Here is a 7,852-nt window from a genome sequence, read left to right on the forward strand (position 1 = left end):
AAAGTGTACCGTAGAAATCTTCCAACTTATTCCATGATTTTTTTGTCGCCTCCTTAATCCTATCCCCAATCTGATCCAGGTCCCCATCAGTAAGGACCATTGGTGTGATATCATTTTTCTTATGTACCTTCTGCTTCTTCTTGCTCTTCATGGAAGCTTCACCCTGTGCCTTCCTCTTTTCTATCATATCTTGTTCGGTTTCTTTCTTTTTAGACTCTTTATTTTTTTCATCACCTTCAGGAGGATCCTAGTGACCCTCGTCATGTTTCTCCACTTCTTCTGACTCATGCTCATCCTGGTCCTTATCCTTGTCCTTTCCACTTGTTTCCCCATGTTTCGATGTGTCCTCCTCTGTCACACTATCTTCTTCATGTGTTTCTAGCACAGTCATCCATTCTACGGGCCATTATTGTCCCTACGCTAAGAGATCATCTTCTGTCACTAAGTATGGAAGGGAATTCCATTTCTTCTTTGGGTCTCTATGAGCCTGTATGTAAACCTTGTGGAAATAAACCTTAAACTTCACAACGGAGCTATATTTATCATATAAGCTTGATGAAAGGTGAGGATGTTGGTTCACTAACATATGTAAGTCCATATGATATAATAATAAAAACATCATGATCTCCTATGCTCGCAACACTTTAGTGGTATACCACAACAAGACATATCGTGCTGCTTCACAAACATCTGAAGCCACTGGAGGGAACTATGAATCCTTCAGCTCTCTCCATGCCAACATCACAATTATTAAAATCAACCATGCATAATGAAATGTGGTACCTTTCTCCTGAACCTTGCGACAATCGTCCAGAAACTCCTAGCATAGATATGCAGCCCAGTTGTATTGAACCCCACTAGTGCATTGCGCAGCTAATGAAACCATTGATGTAGGTACTTCATTAGCCTGTCACTTTCTCATGTTCTTCCTGGCCAATATGTGTGTTGCGAAGCGAACTCCATGGTCACTAATTTAGTTTATGTCATACCTTCGTTTCCCTTTTGTTAGTCAGAAATTATTCTGCATGCTTTCGGCTATGGCGCGGTCCTGATCTTTTCCAACAAATTCTTCTGTGGGGTTTCACCCTTGATACGGTAGTCTTGTGATTCTCCATATGAGAATTTGGTCTATAGGGATCCTCTTCCCCATCCATAAGCATCCATCGTGCACTAGCACGAGTAGCTGTCTCACATAGGTTATGCTCCCTGGACTTATGTTGAAGTGTGGCACATTCAACATGTCCAATAACCCCGACTACGCCAACCTATCTGCCCACTGCTGCGGCTCTAACCTCGTCACACCATTTTCGGGGTAGTGTACTTTCTCTAAGTATCTATCTGGTGTGAATTGTGTATATTTCTTACTTTCGTTGAAATCGTAGTCCACGAACTTCAGCTACGGAATTTTCCCAAGGATTTCTCCAGTAAATGGTACTGACTCTGGCAATAGGGTTGTGAAGGTGCCATAATTCACATTCTTCGATTGTTTTACTGGTTTTGCATTCAGTTTTCTAGGTGGGATATATGGTGGTAGAGGCGATGGAAATGTTGTTCCATCCATTTCCATTTCCACTTTCTCTGCTTCTTCCTCGTTTTCTCTGACTTGTTTGATTTCTTGTTGAGGCTCGATAGGTTTCTTATCGTGTTTCTTCTTCGTTCTCTCCTCTTTGGTTGGTTTCTTTTGTGGATATCTCCGGTGTGTGGGTAATGATGCTGTTGCGGGTGATGTTGTTGTGGGCATCTTAGATGTTGCTTCCATGATTCCAGGTAATCCATTCTCACGAAATATACTAACAATTTCTTCCCAAGAATTCTCAAACGACATATGACAGTGAAAATTTCTACAACTTCTCCGTAATAGCAACACTCGAATTCTCAATTCAGCAAAGTGTCAAATTTGGGAAAGAGGTGGCTTTTTATAACAATTTTGAATTTCTAACCCCATCATTAGCTTAGATTTTGTTCAGATTGTGCTCATTAATTTCATATCTATCCTTAGATCTTGTCAATATGTCCTCATAAATGCAACTTTCTGCGTGTTTTAACATTAACTTTCCCTTTTAACAGTCATATTTTTCTGGGGAACTTTGATGCATCCCATATTATAGCTAACAAACCTTCTTACATCAAGACTCCTACAAAATTCGACATAATCCATACTGTAGCAAAGTAACTTCCTATGTTGAAGCTTTTTGCAACATAGTTTATAGTCCAGTGCCCACTTTCAACTGCAGGTGGCACTAAGAATTTTCTCCTTTCTTCTTCAGAGCAAAGCTGTAGAGGTGGGATTTTCATTGTACAGCTTCAACATGTTGCCATTTACTCTTCCCTGAATCAATTCTCCATTTAAATTCGCTAATTGAATTGCGCCTCCATCAGTAATATGCTTGATAATATATGGGCCTAACCAATGCATCTTGAATTTTCCTAGAAATTTTATGAACTTACTTTCATAGAAGAGAACAAGTTATCCTACCTAGAACTTCTTCTGCTTAATATGTCTGTCATGCCAAGATTTTTCTCTTTCCTTTTGTACCTACTGATGGAATCCTGTTATAAATATGTCTTCCTCCAAAGCAAGCAACTACACCATTCTTTCCTCCATTATATCAGGGTCTTCCATATCTATAAAAGTTGCAATCCTCAAGCTAGGCACGATGTATTCCATGGGCATCACAACTTATTTCCCATAAACTAATCTGAAGGGTGTCTGACCTGTCAATTTTTTACATTTGGTCCTATAAGCCCATAAAATTGTTGGAATTATAAGGTCCTAGTCATCTCTATTCACATTTCATATCTTAGTAACTGCATTCTCCAAAATCTTATTAAATGCTTCTACTGTTCCATTGGTCTGAGGGTGATAAGGGGTACTCTTCTGATGATAAACTTGGAACTCCTCAGTCAATGTTTCAATAGTCTTATTTAGGAAGTGTGAACCTTGGTCACTCATCAAAATCTTCGGACATCCAAATCTAGATAAGATGTACTAAAAAATAAGCATCGCAGCAATCTCTGCGCTGCAGTCCCTTACTGGTTGTGCTTCGGCCCATCTTGTCAAATAATTTGTACCTCGCACCAATCCTCTTTCCAAGTGGGTTGATGGGTCCAACAAAATCAATAGCCCATTTGTCAAAGGTCTGCAATGTAACTTGTGGTACCAATGGCATCTCATCTATTATTGAAGGCTTTCCTGTTCTTTGACACACATCACATGCTAGAAAGTATTCCTTTACATCTTTGTGTAGTGTAGGCCACCACAATCTTGCTCTCAAAATCTTTTGCGTAGTATCTTTTACAGCATAATGTCCACAAGTTGTGCCCTCATGAGCCTTTTCTAGAATAATCTATCTTTCATGTTCAAGAACATATCTGCACAGTATCTCATCTGATCCCATCTTATATAATTGGCCTGCTATTAATGAAAATTCAGCTGCCTTAACCACTAATTCTTTCTTTTGTTGCATAGCATACTCTGAAGGAGTCATTCCCGTGTTCAAAAAATGAATGGCATCTGCAACTTTGATTGTAAATAATTGCGCATTAGGGAGATTATCCTCTATACTAGTTGGTTTTTCACCTGTTTCTAGTCTTGACATATAGTCAGGCCCTACATTCAATCTCTCTGGTTTAACAATGATCTCAAACTCATATTCCTGAAATAACAGTAACCATCTGAAAATATTTCCTCCTAATATAGGCTTATTAACCAAATACTTCAGTGCAAAATTATCTATAAACATTTTAAAGTGTGATCCTAGCAAATAGTATCTGAACTTCTGTAAAGCATATACCATAGCTAGTCCTTCCCTTTCTGTAGTGGTGTAATTATTTTTTGCTTTAGATAAATTTCTACTTGCAAAAGCTATAAGATGATCAATCTCTTGCACCAGGTTGTGCCAGTGCCACTCCCAAATCTATACAACAATCATCCACATGGACATGGAATTCCTTATTCCAATCAGGGAACACTAGTATAGGTGCAGTTATCATTTTTTCTCAATATGTCGAGGCTCTTCTGACATTCTTCATTCCACTGAAAAGTTACGTCCTTCTTCAACAACTTCTCCGTAGGGGCAGTGATCTGAGCATACCCCTTGATGAACTTCCTGTAATACCCAGTATGTCCCAACGTAATGCAAAGTTGTCTTACTGTCTTAGGTGGAGGAAAGTTCACAATGATAGAAATATTAGCAGGGTCCACCATTAGTCCTTTCTTACAAATAATATGTCCCAACAATATGCCAAAAGGTACACAAAATATGCACTTCTTTAAGTTCAAAGAGATTTGATATTGTCTACATGTGTCGAGCATAAGTCTTAAACTTCCAACATGTTTTCTCAACAATCCAAATATTGTCCAATCATCAAAATATACCTCTAAAAACTTGTGGATGTATTCCTTAAAAGTTGCGACCACCACCCTAGAAAATATAGCAAGGGCATTTTTTAATCCAAAAGGAATTACTGTGTATTGATATGAGCCCCATTATGTAGCAAATGTGGTCTTATGCCGATCTTTAGGTGCAATCCTAATCTGATGATAACTTGAGAATCCATCTGTAAATGAGTAAGCTTCTTGACCTCCTACATTGTCTAGCACTTCATCTATGAAAGGGGTAGGGAAGGGATCATGTAAACATGCATCATTCAACTTTCTCAGATCAACACATATCCTAATCTCTCCTTGAGTCTTCTTCTCTTGCACCACCATAGGACTCACCCATTTTGATTCTTCTATTGGTTCAATAATTCATGTTGTTATCATCTTATCAAGCTTTATCTTTACTTTCTCCTTATACTTTGGGTTCATCATGTAAGGTCTTTGTTTGACTAGCTTCACATCAGGCTTAAGGGGAATATTCATGACTCCTAGATCTCCTATTATACCCTTCATCTCTGAAAACTTAGTGGGGAATAGTTCTTGATATTCATGAAGTAACTTTGTAACTTTACTGACTGTCTCCTCATCCCAATAGTCTCCTATTGTTGCAAACTTGGGTTCCTTATCTAATCCTATATTCACCTTCTTAGTCTTCAGTGGCTTCGTTATATCTGGTATTTCTAGCTCAGGGTTAGTTACTTCATGGTATCCTTTTGATTTTTCTATGTCGATGTTGTGAGGATCTTCTTCTTCATCTGCAATAAGGTTATAGCACTCCAGTGCATTTTCTATCTGTGTAGACCAATCAGGTTGATGCCATGTCATTGGGGTACATTCTCAAAAATATTCTTCTTAACTGTCTGAAGGTCCAAATCTATGTCTGGAAAATCATCCTCAAATTTGAATGTTAATATGAAGCCATCAATCATGTCTACCCAGTTCACTGTACCATCTCGAAGCTTTGTTTCTAGGTACCAACTCTTAGGGATTGTCTCTAATGTATGAATGAATCCATGTACCCATTCTTGTTGTGGAATCTCCTTCCATGTTGTAGTGCATAGCTAGATATGCTTCCTAGAATTAGTTTCACCATCATATTTTATCTCTATCTTTGTATCTATCTATCCAAACCTTATCCACATCAATCTTCAACATTCCTACCAACCTCCTATATTCTTCTTGTGCGCATTCCACCATCTAGCAGGGTAGCTTTCAGGCCTATATCCAAGGCTGACAACCTTTGATCTTCTGGAAATTTTTCTTCATAATATTTAAGAAAAGTATTTACATCACCTAAGCCATCATAAGAAGGTGGGTTACATACCTCAGATATCATACAGCGAACTAATTTGATAATTATTGCACAGCGCCTTGTGGATACTTCATGCAGCCTATTTTTCCAGTTTTCCAATTCTTCTTCTGAGTCTAAGGTACAAGAAGTATCACGTTCCCAACTCAACTTGCCCTCTACAGTAGGGTTAACAAAATATTGTTCCTTCACTATCATTTGATAGATATTTTCTATGTTAGTTGTGCAGTATTCTTCTTTGACTGATTCTGTATATCCTACTCCTTCTGATGGATCCAATGGAATAATTACTCTCATATTGTTTCCTTCAAATATCATCTGTCCCTTCTTCAAATTAATTATGGCCAAATTTTCAAATTCCCAGTCAATTCCAAGCAATGCTGGATAAGGGTTATTGTCATCGACAATCTTTATTACTTCAAAATTAGCAATAGTGTGAACTCCTTCAATATCCACTATGACACCTGATAGTCTTCCTAGAGGGAAAATCTTTTGTTGATTTGTCATCCTTAACTGAATAGGTGACCATTGTAACTTCAGCTCGCCCATTAATTCCCATGTGTGTTTCATCAAGACATTAGTATCAAATCCTAGATCCATAATAACTTGATCCATCTCATATACTCCTATTTGTGCACTAAGCCTCATCTCTCTTGCGGTTCTCTTTTGTCTATGCAAATTATTTACTGCACGCATTTCACTTCGCAGTGTTTTTTTAGATGCATAGGAATCTATCAACTCTTGAATCTCTTCTACAACCTTTTGATCTCTTCACAATTTCATACAAGTCTGCAGAAAATACTTTGGAATACCTGCTTGATTTGTTAAATCCCGGTCTTGTGTCGGAGCTCGATCCTATGTCAGATCTTGGTTATGTATCGAAGTTGATGACATGTTGTAGTTACTTTTTTTATCGGGCTTTGGCTGTGCACTAGATCTTGAAGCTCCAACATCCATAAAACTTCGCTTTGTTTCCATAAATACTTCTTTTTCTTTCTTAATATCAAAAACAGGAACTTTCTCAACAATATTTCTGACCCATGTACTTTCAGATTCTTTCTTTTCATCCACTTTATCACTACCAGTCACAGCTCCACTTCTAGTGACAATACTAATTCGAGGTTCGTCAGTCCTCCTTTCAGCAGTCATCATTTGAATATTCTGTGTCGGCTACTGATTCCTTTTTTCTTTCATCTTCGCCATAAGTACAGGACATTCTTCAATTATATGGTCAAAGGATTATAGTGCTTACATGTCATTATGGGATTCTGACAATCTCTCACAAAATGACTTGGATAGCTGCAATTATAGAAAATGATTTATCCACGTCCTTGACCAGCTCCACCACCTCGACCTCTTCCTTGGTAACCTCCTCGACCACCGCGTTGTCCATTGTCCTCTTGTCCATGCTCTTCTTCTTTCATTCTATAAGTGTCAGCACCGTGCTCCATCATTAGTTCATAAGCCCAACAATTATTCTCATCATGTCCCACTGATTTACAGAATTTCCAATATAGATTCCTCGATGTCTGTACATATTTATGTAACAAGTAATAGTATTCTGAAAAATTCTCGCCTCTAGTCTTACATATTTCACACCATAGGCTAGATCCTGCATTCAAGGGATTCAGTGCCCCACTAGCCATATAATTCCTGAAGATAGGGCATTGTTCTTTAGAATGGCCCTCCGATCTGCACTTCATACACCATACTTCTTCTCTAACTTCTTTTCTTTTCTTGATGTCTTATAACTACAAGGTTAGGTTTTCCATTTGACTCTAAATATGTTGCATGTCTGCATTAGTATCTCCTATAGGTGAAGCTTCCAATTTCATTGCAATTTCTAGAGCTTCAGCTTGAGTTCCTATCTTTTGTTGTGTTAATGGAAATATGATATGTGGTAGCAGCGCAACTATAAACCATTCTTGATGTTTCTTTGGAGCTATGTCAAAGCTTACTTGATCCAATAACACCTTAAATCTCTTATCAAACTCCCAAACAGACTTAGTAGGTTTCTGTTTGATCTCTTTCAACTTGGTGATGCACTGCGACTTAGACTTCGCTTCTTAAACTCTCTTATCATTGTTGTTTTACTATGTGCAAATGTTTTGTTCTGATTATTTGAATACTTCATATACCATGTCAATTCTCTATCTCAG

Source organism: Pinus tabuliformis, chromosome X, assembly GCF_031772625.1.
Source record: "Pinus tabuliformis cultivar Carrire ecotype Pingquan chromosome X, CPIR1, whole genome shotgun sequence".
NCBI lineage: Eukaryota > Viridiplantae > Streptophyta > Pinopsida > Pinales > Pinaceae > Pinus > Pinus tabuliformis.